Source organism: Camelina sativa, chromosome 13 (assembly GCF_000633955.1).
Source record: "Camelina sativa cultivar DH55 chromosome 13, Cs, whole genome shotgun sequence".
NCBI classification, from domain to species: domain Eukaryota; kingdom Viridiplantae; phylum Streptophyta; class Magnoliopsida; order Brassicales; family Brassicaceae; genus Camelina; species Camelina sativa.
In genome coordinates this window covers 9,792,435-9,807,991 of record NC_025697.1, presented here as the reverse complement: position 1 = coordinate 9,807,991, position 15,557 = coordinate 9,792,435, and the positions used below count along the sequence as shown (strand labels likewise).

The following is a 15,557-nucleotide window of genomic DNA, read 5'->3' as shown; positions in this document are numbered from 1 at the left end:
TTTTTTTTTTTTTTTTTTGTTCAGTCACAATTTTTTCCTTTTTAAAATTAAGTTGGGAAAGAGTATAACATTCAAGCATATAAAGTTTATTACAGGATAGTACCCTCCAGAAAGTCAAAAATATCAATAACGTCATCTTTTTCGCCCAGAGTACGACCCGACTCGTGGTCACTCAGCGATGGTAACCGGAAAAACCAAAACCGAGATATGAGAGGCATGATGACATGCATTGATGCTATAACTACGGATAAGCTGAATTTTTTTAACAAACATGGTATAGTTTTATATATGTTCTATTATTGACTTATTTACCCTATTTTTTTTTTTTAACAAAATGGTATAAATGTAAAAATCTCATCCGTTGAACTATTTAAAAACATAATAATAAGCATCTATATATAATAGCAAACTCACTTTTGGGGTCAACTTTAATCTAGCGTATGAGATTGTTTCTATTATCTCATATAACGGTTTAAAATTATTAATAATCTCAGTAGTTGCAAATTTTTCTTTCCAATATTCGTGTTTCTTCGTCTTACCCCCATCTTTTATAAATCGCACCTATTAAGTTTTACACATTTTCGTTTCACACCTCTATGTTTTCACACCTCTTTGTTTTTATGTATATATACAGATTTTAAAAAAATTTGTTCTTTGAGTATTATTAATGATCTCACCCTTTGTTATTGATCTCAAAAATTGAAAATTTTCGGTCCAACAATTGTGTTTCTTCATCACACCCACATCTTTCTATGTTGGCACCCGTTAATTTTCCAACTTTTTTGTTTTATACCTCTTTATTTATATTGCAATGTTTGATCCTAAAATTGTGTTTCTTCGTCATACCTCTAACTTTCAATGTTTGCACTTGTTAGTTTTCACACATTTTTGTTTCACACCTTTTTGTTTTCACACTCTTTGTTTTTATATATATACAAATTTTTATGGACTTTCAAAAGAGTTTTTGTTCTTTGAGTATTATTAATGATCTCACCCTTTGTTAATGATCTCAAAAGTTGTAAAGTTTCGATCCAAAAATTGTGTTTATTCGTCACACCCCAGCTTTTTATGTTGGCACCCGTTAGTTTTCACACTTATTTGTTTTACACCTCTTTATTTATATAAAGTTGCAATGTTTTGAGACAACAATTGTGTTACTTCGTCGTACCACTAGCTTTCAATATTTGCCCCTGTTAGTTTTCACACTTTTTTGTTTATATATGTACAGATTCTTATGAACTTTCAAAAGATTTTTTGCTCTTTGAGTATTATATTATTAATGATATCACCTTTTGTTAATGATCTCAAAAATTGCAAAGTTTGAATTCAACAATTGTGTTTCTTTGTGGCATCTCCAATTTTCCATATGGGCACGAGTTAGTTTTCACAAATTTTGTTTTACACTTCTTTGTTTATATAAAGTTACAATATTTTAATCCAACAGTTGTATTGCTTCGTTGTACCCCTCAAAATCAGATGAGATGATTTGATTTTTGCATCCGCTAATACGTCGGGTCCTTGTAACTTTTGGAGATACTGTTTCGGTCGTTTTCCTATCACCCAAAGAAAACATATTTGCTAACTAACTATTTCCAACCTTTAACTATTTTAGGTCAATGATTTGATTTGTTTAAAATATTAACCTGGGGGTGTTTTCTTTCTTCGGGAGTACCGAGAGCAATCCATCTTCAGCTCCATGTCTCATGTTGGTGTAAAGTTAAAATTACAGGCAAGAAAGGGTTTCACATTGTGTTTCAACCAAATTCCAAATCACCTGGTTGCTCGGTGCTTTCTCCTTGTTTTTGCAGGTAGTACGGAAACCTCGCCATCAGTATTTGTCTGTTTAAACATACTTGTAAAATTAAAAGCATAACCTGGTTCAACAGTTTTTCTGTTTATTTTCCTAAATTTAATTTTAAAAAAAACCTGTGATGGCAGGTCATTGTCTTCTTTCACTTCATCTTCTTTGTTTAAGGTGGTTACATCTTCAATATCAGATAATAAAATTACTGATTCACCCCCCTTAACATCTGTGGTGCCTTGTACCTTGGTGACAGCTTTTTCGTTACATGTCCTGTGAGAGGAGGTTCAGGGAATTGGAAGCAAAAACCAAGTTTTAAAGTTAAACAATCAAGTTACTTCATAACGAACCTGCCAAATGTTTGATCTCTGGATAAGCCATCTTCATATTTCCTGAATAGTGACGACATGTTTGAGGTTAGGAAAATAAAAGGAGCAGATGACATGTTAATAGAAGCAAACTTGGCAAAAACCTGTTTGGGCGGCGATTTCTCACTGGTCTTGCAGAAGTAGTAGAGCCCTGAACCACAGTTGTTTTGTCTGCGATGCAACCAGCAGAATTCATCTATTATACATGGCAAGTAGAGAAAAATAAAGAGAGTAGTATGTCCCTATATTGTGTAGAATAGGAAATTGCATACATGTGTTTAGGGTTCATCTAAGGGCAAGTGGCTTTCTTCTTCCTCCGCTTCGTTTATGGGAGATTCAACATCTGTTTCCGATGAAACCAAAAGAGATTCCCTGTGTTTGTCAGTGAAGATGGAAGGAAGATTAGATTAAGTAAGCTCGTAACACATGGTAATGTTGGTATTTAAAAGGCAACGGAATGCAGTGTTAGAGGGAGAGAAATCAGGGATTAAAGTCCAATGTTAATGATCATAAAATCATAGGCGTTTGGTTTTTTTTCAACGTTATCAAAACGTAAAAGGGAAACGCATGATACGCTTTAATGGGATTCTGTAATTCAAATAACACAACGGTAGTAATATTTTCTATTATTCTAATTTATCGAGAGGATCATATTGAAATTTGTGATTGTAAAAATCAAAACAGTGTTTTTTGCGGATCTTAGTTGCTTTTAAAAAAAAAAAAAAAAAAAAAAAATTGTTTCAAATTTATCGGGTGATTTTACTAAAATTTGCGATTGTAAAAATCAAAATAGTGTGTCGTGCGGATCTTAACTTTGGTTTGAAAAAATAATAATGAATATTGATTCAAAACTCTTTCAACACGAAGATGCATACAAATTAATGACACATACGATTGTAATAGCTGGTTGGAATCTTAGGGATAAGAAATTAATGGTAGTGGAGGATACTTAAACTAAATTTGGGAAAGTTGTAATAAAATTTGATTCAAACCTTTTTGAAAACGAAGATGAATAAAAATTAATGTCACATACAATTGGAATCGCTGGTAGGGATCTTATGGGTTAGAATTGAATGTTAGTGGAGGATAATTAAACCAAATTTAAATAAGTTTAGGAGATTTTAAAATTAAACCAAATTTAAATAAGTTTAGGAGATTTTAAAATTAAACCAAATGGGGAAAACGGAGACGATGCTGAATTGGAGATTTAATGGAAATGAAGCGTAAACAGTGATGAGACCCAATTGGATTTTGAAACAAACCTGTTAGAGAGATCAACATTTATGGTCCCATCGTCGACCCATGTGTGTAGCTTCTTGACTGAGCGAGAGTTTTTTTCCCTATGCTGATAAAGGGGAATGAAACGGCGAAGAAACATCAGAGGTGAGAGAACGATGGCGAAGATTGAAAAAGGTGAGAAGTGAAAGGGTTTACTTTTTGATGGGCCTAAAACTAAAAGGAAAGTGTATGGTTTCGAATAAAAGGTGAATACACGTGTTAGATATATAGGAAGGCAGATGTCATGTTTTAAGAAAAAGTTGAGAGAAACCTTATCTTATTATATAAGATACTGAATTAGGAATTCTTCTTGTTTTTCGGTCTGCTCTTTTTTAAACAAAAATAAAAAATTTGGATTTCTTATAATCCTCTTATTTTGTTATATTATTGCAAATGTCTTCTCTCATAAAGTAAACTCCATCATTTCTTCATCGTTAATTTATAATGTAAAAGAACAATGTTTAAAAACTGATGAAAACAATATTTAAATCACAAAACACACACAAATTGACTCTAAGACTTCAAAACAGAGCTAATAATTTTTCCCGGGTACTCGAATTCATAACGATATAAAATATAGCATTTGAGACTAGAGTTATGTGTTTTTCTTCCTTAGAGGCTTAGCTTATATTGATCGAAATGATACAGTTCACACTGTATGAAAGAGGATGACGTAGAAATCTCAATGTGCTTCCATATCCAATCTTCTTTTATGATGTAGCCTAATATGTGGATAACTCCAAATATTTTATAAGTCTTTTTATTATAATTTAGATAAGTTCCTTTTAATTGTTTTAGGGCTTTTGTAGAGTGTTTAGATTTATTATAAATAGCCGTCGTGAATTTCACCGGAACATCAAGACAAGCTACCGAATAAAACTCGTGTCCATATATAGCATCTGCTTTAACTCCAGACAAAACCTCAACCCTAACATTCCAAATCACGTCGCCAGTAACTTCCGGCATCACCACATTCTCGAAAACTACATTTGTTTTGTCCCCAGCCACATATGGTCCAAAAAAATCTGACATCGTAGGTGATGTACTGGAGATAACTTGGTTGCCACAGAGTAGACGAGACTTCAAAGTAGATAGATCTTACAGCCGGTGATTGGACTCCTCACAACGAAACCGATCCTCCAATCAGCACCAGAAACGTTTGCGTTTTTGTTTGAGTTTGAGACGAAGACAGAATTGGCAAAAAGCTCCATGTAACTGTTAGGAGCACAAAAATCGAATTGAGAAAAGATGTGAATTATATTTAAATTAACGAAATCAGAAACGAATTACAACAACATAATATAAAGCATAAAATAAATCACGGAGGCAAAATATGATATCTCTTTCCTTAATTCAATAAATCAGTCGTAAGTGCTTTCGGACAATCACGATTTATGAATCCCAAAATACAACCGATCACGAACTATTACGGTAGCACACCAGTAATAGAACTCAAGCGAATAGATCTACGTTATACTCTCGAGACTACTAAACTAAGAACTTACTTGGACTAAGCAAGGAAGAGGGAGAGAGAGATCTTCAGAGGAAGGAGTTTTTGTGTTTTTGTGTGTGAAAATAATGTGAGGTTGTGCCTCTATATATAGTGGAAGGAAGGAGGTCTCAAGAAAATATTCACTGAATATTCTCGGAGACTACTAAACTAAGAACTTACTTGGACTAAGCAAGGGAGAGGGGGAGAGAGATCTTCAGAGGAAAGAGTTTTTGTGTGTAAAAAATAATGAGAGGTTGTGCCTCTATATATAGTGGAAGGAGGGAGGTCTCAAGAAAATATTCACTGAATATTCTCGGAGTGCTGCCCAAGTTGCTTGGAGTTCACACCAAGTCTTTCCAAAAAATTAAATGGGTCTAAAACTTTCCAAAAAACTCAAAAGCCCACGGCCCGCGTCCACGTCCAGCCCAGCCCGCGTCCATGCTCGGCCCGCCCCACGTCCGTGCCCGGCCCGCCCAATTTGGCTCACGTGTGGGAACCTTCCCTATTCCTTCTACACACTTTTGAAATTAGAAAAGTGTGAAACTATATATATATGAGTGAAAAATCAATCATGTTTCCGATGTGGGATATTTCCCAAACCATCCCAAGTAGCTTACTTCACACTCTTATTTCTTATTCAAATCAACTCCGTTTTGGACGTATGAGTATACCATCTTGTAGTACTCGTTACCAGCTTTCCATTGCACTATTGACCTGACAATTCCGATCAGCCATTTGGCCGAAAAGTCGCCAGAAAGTCACTGTCCCAAAACATGCAATTTTCTGAAACATGTTTCTGAAAATTCAGTTCCAACAATAACAGCTTTCTTTGGGGAGAATTTTTGTTTCACCTAAAATGATGAAAATCATAGCGAATAAAGATAGACAAACGTAACTAAGGTACGAACTACAGCAATAAGCTGGCGTAATATAGATGGGCTCGCCGACAACAGTGGTTGAAGTTTGCAGGAGACATTGGCCATCTTGGTGAAAGAGGCCACAAGAGGTACATTGAGAATTTGACATTATGGAAGTTTAACAACACTTCCTGACGAATAAATGACAACTTTTATAGATAGGGTTTTAGTAGCTAAATTAATTAACTTTTTGGCCTAGCTTAAATTCTTTTTTTATATCTAATATATCTGTCATATATTTCAAATACTTGACGACTGTTTTGATTAGAAAGCAAATCTAAGAAAATTATTTCCTTCTATTTTTTATTTTTTTTTGCTCAATCTAAGGAACTGTTTAGTAGTTTTTAAACTAATTTCCTTTTGTTTTTATTGGTACTTCATTTTTCGAATTTGGTTTTATTTTTGAATTTTGGATAATAATTATAGAAAATGTATACGGAATGTGATATTTTACTATGACCAATCGTGAAGATACTTATACACTTAGAGACCTTGGAGAAGGGGTTAGAGACCTTGGAGAGGAGGTCGATAGTAGTTAATTACAAATATACACTTGACATATCTAGAATGATATTGTTTCCTTACATCCCCCCACAAGATGAAGGGGCCTTGGACACACCTCAGTGGATGAACGAGCAATGCTTTTTTGCTTCTTGGAGGACCATGAGACGGGATTCTTCCCAATGTAGACAATGTGAGCATGAGTAGAGGCCGTGTTATGACGATGGAAAAAGAGACCGTGTGTGGACGTGCTTGCCAAGTAACGAAGTAGTCGCTTGGCAGCTTGCCTGTGAGCGGTGGTCGGCCTGTGCATGAATTGGAATAGATGGTTGACAGCATATGATATGTCAGGCCGAGTGAAAGCTAGGTATTGGAGACTGCCGACAACTGAGCGATACTCCTTGGGATCGTTGAGTACACTCCCAGAACTAAGAGTGAATTTTGGAGAGGAAGCCATTGGTGTCGCCACCGGTTTGGCATGGAGCATGTTGCAACGTGTGAGGAGATCAAGAATGTAACGGCGTTGAGTGAGGTGAAGACCGGCGGAGGTGCGGTGAGCTTCAAGACCAAGGAAATAATGCAAGTCTTCTGGATCCTTGATACTGAAACGTGTGGCAAGTGACTGGAGGGTTTGTTGAAGCAGGACCTTGTCGTTCCCGGTGACGAGGATGTCGTCAACATAGACACGAATGTATATCCGGCTGGAACCGTGGTGAAGAATAAATAAGGAGGCGTCAGCCAAAGAATTGGTGAAACCAGCACTCAACAAGAAGGTTCTTAGTTCTTGGTACCACGCACGGGGAGCTTGTTTGAGCCCATTGAGTGCTTTGTGAAGGCGACATACATGATTTGGATAATTAGGATCAACAAAACCTTGAGGCTACTCAATGTAGACTTCTTCACTCAAAGTGCCTTGAAGAAATGTGTTATTGACATCGAGTTGTTGAATTGGCCAGTCACAAGCGACGACGGTCTGTAGAACGATGCGGATTGTTGATGACTTGATCACCGGGCTGAAGGTATCGTGGTAGTGAATACCGGGATGTTGATTACAGCCTTTTGCAACGAGACGAGCTTTGTAACGATTAACAGAGCTGTCGGGGTGGTATTTGAGCCGGAAGATCCATTTTGTACCGACAATGTTCTGGCCAGGCTCTCGGGGAATGAGAGACCAGGTGAAGTAGCGTATTTGAGAGTTGAACTCGTCGGACATTGCTGGGCGCCAGTTGTCGTCGGCGAGAGCTTGTATCACGGTATGGGGTTTTGGTGAGACAACAGCAATTGCAAAGGCATATTTCTTGTTAGGTTTGACGATGCCTTTTTGAGAGTGTGTAGTCATGGAGTGCGACGGAGGAACCGGGACCGGATTTTGTTGAGTGTTGGAGCGAGTGGAGATAGACGACGATCCAGGAAGTGGAATTGGCTGTGGGGCTTGAGGAGATGAAGTTGGGCCTGTGGGCCGAATGGGTTGTGCATTTGTGGGCCTGATGGACTGATTGTGGTGTGGTTGGTGTTGTTGGGCCTGGGAAGCTTCAGAATCGATTATCGGGTTTGAAGATGATGGAGATGACGAGGCAGATGGAGATCCAAAATCCGACGACGAAGACGTCGATGGAGAGGTGGACTCAGGATCAGGGGAAGATGTGTCTGGATCGTTGGTTGAGGAGTGTGGTGTCGAGACTGATGGGGAAAGCGACGGTGCGGTTGGTGGTGACGAATCGAGACTCGGGTCCGGCGGAGGAGCTGGAGACGAGTCGACGAGTGGAATCACTGCAGCTGGAGGTACCCAACGTGTCGAAGCAGGTGTTTCTGGAGGTAACGAGAGCTCGGAGAATGGAAATTTGTCTTCGACAAAACGAACATGTCGAGATATATACAAACGAGAGATTGAAGGGTCAAAACAAAGGAAGGCACTTTGGGTAAGGGAATAACCTAAGAAGATGCAGGGACTGGAACGAGGCTCAAGTTTGTGAGAGTTGTATGGGCGAAGCTAAGGAAAGCAAAGGCAACCGAAGACTTTGAGTTTGGAGTAATTTGGCGCGGTGCCAAAGAGAAGGTGGAAGGGAGATGAGAGTCGGAGAACTGGTGTGGGCATGCGGTTTATGAGGTAAACGGCGGTGGCAAAGGCATAGGTCCAGAAAGTGTTGAGAATTTTGGCATGGTGGAGAAGTGACAGACCAGTCTCGATAATGTGCCGATGATGTCTCTCGGCCAAGCCATTGTGTTCAGGAGTGTGTGGAGGTGATGTGAGGTGTGTAATGCCAGAGGAGGCAAGAAAAGGACGAAGAGCGATAAACTCACCGCCGTTGTCGGAAAACAGAGTGCCGATATGAGTTTGAAAATGGTTTTCGACTAAGGATTTGAAGGTGATGAATATTTGTTTGACATCGAATTTGAATTTTAGAGGGTAAAACCAAGAATAGCGAATAAAGTGGTCAACGATTATGAGATAGTGTTTGTAACCATCGAAAGAGACTATGGGAGAGGTCCATAGGTCCATGAAGAGATATTCAAGTGGACGAGTAAACGAGATAGAGGTTTGTGAAAAAGCAAGCTTGTGACTTTTATTTGAAAGGAAATCAACACATGAGAGAGTTTGGGTAAAAGAATCAGAAAGCGGTAAAGAGAAATGGGAAACAACAGTTTTTAGGATAGGTAAGGACGGATGTCCGAGACGCGAGTGCCAATCAGAAACAAATGCTTTGACGGTCGGTGTAGCAAAGTAGGATGCGGCAGCAGCTTCAGGGATTGGCCACTCGTAGAGCTCTTCTCTGGTTCGTCCTCGGAGTAATCGGTCCCCCGAGCCTAGATCCTTCACCTGAAACCAAGCCGGAGAAAATTCAACCGTGACGTTATTGTCATTATAGAGACGATAGACGGAGATCAGATTTTTCTTTATATTGGGTACATGAAGCACATTAGTAAGAGTAAGAGGACGAGAGGAGGTGGGAGTAGAGAGGGAACCCGTGTTGAGGATTGGGAGACCAGTACCGTCACCAATGACAACTTCTTCACCACCATTGTAAGGGTGGTGGAGAGAGAGATTGGCTAAGTCAGAGGTGATATGATGCGTTGCACCTGTGTCCATGACCCAAGGAGTGGATGACGATCCATGAGCAAGGTTCGCTCGAGGGAGCCACTGTGTAGGCGGAGTGGGCAGCAGAGGAGGCTGAGAAGAAGACTGATATTGGGGACAACGCCGCGCGGAGTGACTTTGTGTGCCACAGATCTGGCAACGACCAAGATACGGTCTGTTGGAGTGGTTTTGACCAGATGATTGGTTGTTGGACCAGCCCAAGTTGGGAGAGGATTGACGCTGCGAGTTGGGTTTGGAGTTGTTACGGCTGCGGTTGTTGGTGTAGTTAGCTGTGATGGAAAAGGAGGTTGCTTGGGAGACAGTCGAGAGCTTCACCTCATGATTTAGAAGTTTCTCGTGCAGCTCGGTGATGGTTGGCGAGACCTCACGTCCTTCAGTTTGATCAACGATGGGTTTGCATTCATCAGGTAGGCCTTTGAGAATGCACTCGATCTGGTCATCATGATCTTCCGGCTTGCCAAGGAGAGCAAGCTGATCAAATCTGATGGTCAGCCCTTGGACATACTCATCAATGGATCGAGTGCCTTTCTTCCAATTCTCAATTTGGTGTTTCAGTTGACGGATGTGACCTCTGCTTGGACTGGCGTAGGTGGAGGCTAAAGTGGACCATACTTCAGCAGCGGTGGTGGCACGAGATAGGATCGGTTGAATAGTGAGAGAGATGGCACCAAGGAGGGCACTGTAAAGCAGCTTGTCTTGCCGCTTCCAGGTGGTGTGTTTGGGGTTGACAGAGGTGACACCGGCAATGGTCACCATGGGTTTCGGGGGAGCAACAGATCCATCAAGGTACTAGACAAGATCGTATCCGTCAAGCAACGCATGGACTTGGCGGCTCCACATGAGGTAGTTGGTGGAGGAGAGCTTTGTGACATTAGTCATGTTGATGTTGAGCAGAGAGGGAGTTGTGAGAGGCACAACTTCGGTGGTGGGTGTGACCTCGGGGAGAGAATCATTGGTGTTTGTGGACGACATGATAGGAGAGTGTAGGAGAGGATGAAAAATAAAATTTGAGAACAGCGGCTGAGAAAAAGAAAATTAGGTATAGGTATCGTTATTGCTCTGATACCATATAGAAAATGTATACTGAATGTGATATTTTATTATGAACAATCGTGAAGATACTTATACACTTAGAGACCTTGGAAAAGGGGTTAGAGACCTTGGAGAGGAGGTCGATAGTAGTTAATTACAAATATACACTTGACATATCTAGAATGATATTGTTTTCTTACAATAATAACAATATATAAACAAACAAACAAAAAACGCGTCGGTATAGAATTGATCAGGAACCAAAATACTGGGATATTGGTTTTTCTTTGGAAATTGTTAAAAGCTACAAAATCATTAGTTTTCCTATTTTTTTGGGAAACTATACTCATGGTTACTAGACATTTTTTTGATTTTATATTAATTTTTATTTTCTAAAAGTTTGTACCAAAAAAAAAAAAAACAAAAAAATTGTAAAAACCACTTTAATCTAGAAACAATCAAAGAGTAATTTTATTTTTAAGGCTGGAATCGAAACTACTTACGAAATGTTCTCACTATTTTTCGGAACTTATAAAGTACTATGTTATAATAGTTTAAACGTTTAAATATAAGAGGAAAAAAACATCTAAATAGAATAATAAGTTTAAACGTTAAAATATAACAAAAGAAAAGGAAAAGCAAGAATATGATGAAAGGCAACAATGTTCTTCAGCAAGGAGTTGTGAAGATCATTAAAACCATTTCATTTACCCAAAGTCTTCAGTTTCTTGTAAGATGAGTGACAATGAATCTTCTCAACGTTCTCATGGCTTCGGGTCAGGTTATGACACCTTATTTCAACATGTCCAGCGTGATTGAAGAATTCAAGTATTGGAACCTTATACGTCGCTCTTAATTTGATATATAATTCTTTGGAAACGACGTCGTCGTTTGTATTACCCTCAGCAACGAAATCAACTGAGAAAGCCGTGTAACTTGGAGACTTACGTTCGTGAGATGTATTTAAAACGGCAGCGTTTAACGGACCAAGCCTCACCGCAGTTTCATCACCTCCGTTGAAGATAGAATACCTGCAAAAGCAAAACCATAGTCAGGACAGAAGTAGTCACTTGCTCCGAGCATCAGATATTAATTAATATGACAAAATTGTGGAGGGGAAAAAAGAAAATGCACGTGTTACGTGTGTATATATATATACCAGGAGCTAGGGTTTTGGACGAGAAAAGTAACGTGCCAAGTGGAGGAGGAGGGAGTGACGGCGATGGATTGGATTGAGAATTTGGTGTGGCAGTGAGCATTTTCGACGAAGCGATGATGAATAAGTATTACTATGGCGATGTAGGTGAATACGGTGCTGCAAAAGGGTGTACCATATGCCATAAATTCCTTGAGAGTGGGGTTACGATCATTCGGTGCCGGATAAGTCGATATTGGTCGTGACCACCATCCACGAGGAGGAGAAGGAGGAGGAGTGGTTGAGGAATGTGGCATTGGATATCCGATCACTACTTCTGGTATGGTTTGGGAAGCCATTAATTTGTGTTATGTTTTTTTCCTGGATGTGTTGGTTAGGAGAGGAGATAATGATCTTCTCTATTATATTAAAAGAGAAGTACAACTTCCCTTTCAACCAAAATTGCCCATACGTCTACAACAGAACATTAAGTAGATTAAGGATAAATATGACTTTACAATTAATTGGGTCGGGTTAAAATTTCACAATTAACCCAAAATACAAGAGTCGGATCATTAAAGCCTCATTAATCCGTTTTCTATGAATTTTGGTTATTGGTATATTGCAACCCAAAAATTATTTCGGGTTTTTTGGCTAATGCCTAATGATATCTCTCAACCAGAAAATTAAAAATGAGATCAGAAATTAGCATCTTATCACGCAAACATAGCCGAAAATTATTCTATTATTCTTATCACGCAAACATAGCCGAAAATTATTCTATTATTCGTCTCAATCTCATGAATTAATTATGCAGATATCAAAATCATAACAACAAAAGGAAATCTTACTAAACTGCTTCTCAATACACCTACTACATTTCCTAAACAATATATACTAAAATTCATTCGTTACCCACAAAATATTCTCCAAAATATTATCCTACACGATTTTGCTTAATTATCGGCTAACACGGAATATTTTCGAACTTATATCACTAGAAAATCCCTACCTTAAGATACGTCTAGCCATCTCTATAAATACCATCTTAGTAAGCAAAGGTTCAATCCATACCTGCAAATCTTTTAACTTTTCTAGCCATCTCTTCTATCAACTTTTCTAAGATGGCTGCTGTCGTCGCTGCTACCACAGATTTACTGTCAATCAGACCATTCAAAACAAGTTGGAGAATACAAGTCAAAATCGTTCACTCTTGGAAGCAGAATACAGTCTTCTCTGGGGATACAATCGAAATGGTTTTAGCAGATATTTCTGTAAGCTTCATAAACCCTTTATTCTATTATATTTACGTACAACTCTATTGTAGTCTACAATAAATGCGTATTGTGTCCAATAGTAATACCTTCATTTGTTTGAATAGGGTACTCTCATTCATGCAACAATTAAGAAACCACAGTTTGGGAAGTTCCAGAGGCTGATTATCCCTGGACAATGGGTAAACATTGAAACTTTCTCATTGACTAAATCAGTGGGGAAATATAGGGTTACAAACCATGTTTATCGCATGTCTTTGATCAACACGAGCTCTATCTTCCCATGTGCGTCGTTATCTGATGACATATTCCTGAAACTGGTAGACTTTGGAGATATTAGGGACGACACTACACTGAATGAGAACATTTTGGTTGGTAAGTATGCTTAGAAATTTGAAAATTAAATACTCAAAAAACTATTAGATATATATATATATATACATATATCTATGTCATCTTTAACCACTACTATGTTACAGATGTTGTTGGTCAAGTCGTTAATGTCGGTGAACTGAGAATTCATCAAGTCAAAGAGAAGGATACGAAGAAAGTTGAGTTTGAACTCAGAGACATACGGTAATTTCTTATCCTACTATAACAACTTATATTGTAAGAAAATTCATGCTGTATTTTTTTATATGTAGCGACGTACGTCTATCATGTACTCTTTGGGATGAATTTGCTGAGAGAATTCTAGCTGCTTGCCAAAACAATGGAGAGACTATGGTCATTTGTCTGTTACGTTTTGCTAAAATCAATTCTTTCAAAGGTAATCATTTTAACGCGGTATCTTCCTAGAATACAATAGTAAACTTACACTGCTTCTTTATAATAGGTCAAAGATCTGTTTTTAATGCTTATGCCATATCACTAATGGAACTAAATCCAGACTTGCCTGTGATTGTCGAATTTCGTGAAAAGTAAGTTATAGTTCTTCTTCTACAAATTAAGTTATTATTCGTGACATTGTGATTTCCTAATATTGACATTTCGTGAAATAGGCTGCCTAAAGATGGCCTTGCCTTGACTATCAAAGAAGTTGTGCCTAAGGAGAAAAAAGCTGTGTTGAAGGCTGCATTTTACAAATATTTTGAAAGAAGAACAATTACTCAGTATAGAGTACTCATGGCTGAAAACCGAATCCGCCAAATATCGGATTTAGGAACCCCACCATAGACATCAACAGATTCGATTCGACTAAATGATTCTTCTCCCATATCCCGATTTTGTAAGAACAGCGCCAAACAGCTTCTCAATTTTAGATGTCCTTAATTTGAGTAGAAGGTATGATTCAAAAATAAAATCTCGCAAATTAAAATTTGGAAATCAGATCAATAGAACGAAATCGGGAATTGCCGACAACAATTGTTGTCGTCATAGAGAAGGAAGAAGATAAGTAAACAAAAAAAAAAAATGAAAGGCCTTACATTTTTAACAAGAAAAAGGCCAACAAAGCCCAACTGATCAATTAGTAGAAACATCTTCGAAGCCCAATATTTAATACAAACACCATTAAACATTAAACCACTCAAGTTTACTTAGTAGTTATAATACATTTTCAATTACATAAATAAAAGTCATGAATTAAAAACATATATCTAAACTATGGTCATGTATATGATGTCTACAAGAATAAATACATATTAGTATCTCTATACACTATTGATTTTTAATATGTGCATAATATTTTCTTCTGTTCATGTTTCGACAACCACGTATTAAGTTTATTAATTTTTTATGGTATTAAAATTCCGTCTCATTGTACATTTTCCTTTTTTATTCCATTTAAATTGTACCTAACCTTCAATACTCATGTGTATATTAATATTATTCAAAACACTACAAAGCTGTGGTCAAATGTACTCGGGAAGAAAAAATGTATTCATTAGATAAATCTCCAAACAGCGGTACAAATTATGTTGATTGAAACATAAATAATATAATCACATGATAATATATCACTACAATAATATGAGAATTTTCCCCCGCACTGTAGCGCGGTTCCGTCCCTAGTTTTGATGTTAATTATAAAGACGAACGGGAGCATGGTTTACCAAATTTGCAAATTACAATCATTTTGAATAACTTCCGATTGATTCCAATTCTTTTTTCTTCTTTAATATTTTAATTGCTCATGAGAAAGTTTGTTATGATATTTCAAACACAATCAAAAATTAAATTATATGATATATATACATATATTATACTAGTAGTCATTTACACACGGATTTAGTTTATATATATTGTTTTTGGATTATTTTTTTTGTAATTTTGAAGATTGTTAGTTAAAAAAATATTAATTAAATAAATAATTATTATGCAAGAATTGAAATATGAGGGTTAGTAAAATGTGTATAAAAGAAATTGTAGTTAAGAGTATATGCAAATTTTATTATTTAATTGGATAATAAATATACTAATCTTTATATCAATTAGGTTAATGTAATTGTAATTGACGCATCCCCAAGGCCCAGAAGGACTTAAAGAGGGGCTCCAAGAAATTAAGGGTGGTAACAGGGCCTTGGAATTAAATGGGTCAAAGCCCAAAGTATCACTGGTAAGAGGCAAAGAACTTTCTGCGAATGGTAAGCGACTGCGAGTGGAGAAGAAGGGATTGGGTCGTTCATGTGGTTCGTTTACAGTCCACGATGGGGGGACTGGT

At 37.6% G+C, this 15,557-nt stretch overlaps 2 long non-coding RNA genes and 1 pseudogene across 2 annotated transcripts; 1 reads left to right on the top strand and 2 right to left on the bottom strand.

Moving 5' to 3' along the window:
• Positions 1,326–3,603, bottom strand: LOC104736228. The gene is made up of 7 exons (XR_759552.1): positions 3,432–3,603; positions 2,442–2,541; positions 2,274–2,340; positions 2,152–2,193; positions 1,927–2,074; positions 1,644–1,839; positions 1,326–1,553 (listed from the first exon to the last, which is right to left on the bottom strand). It is a non-coding gene; the product is annotated as an uncharacterized LOC104736228 (long non-coding RNA).
• On the bottom strand, positions 4,060–11,978 carry LOC104738090 (annotated as a pseudogene).
• On the top strand, positions 12,712–14,344 carry LOC104736227. The gene is made up of 5 exons (XR_002034849.1): positions 12,712–12,895; positions 13,003–13,270; positions 13,375–13,664; positions 13,731–13,815; positions 13,897–14,344. It is a non-coding gene; the product is annotated as an uncharacterized LOC104736227 (long non-coding RNA).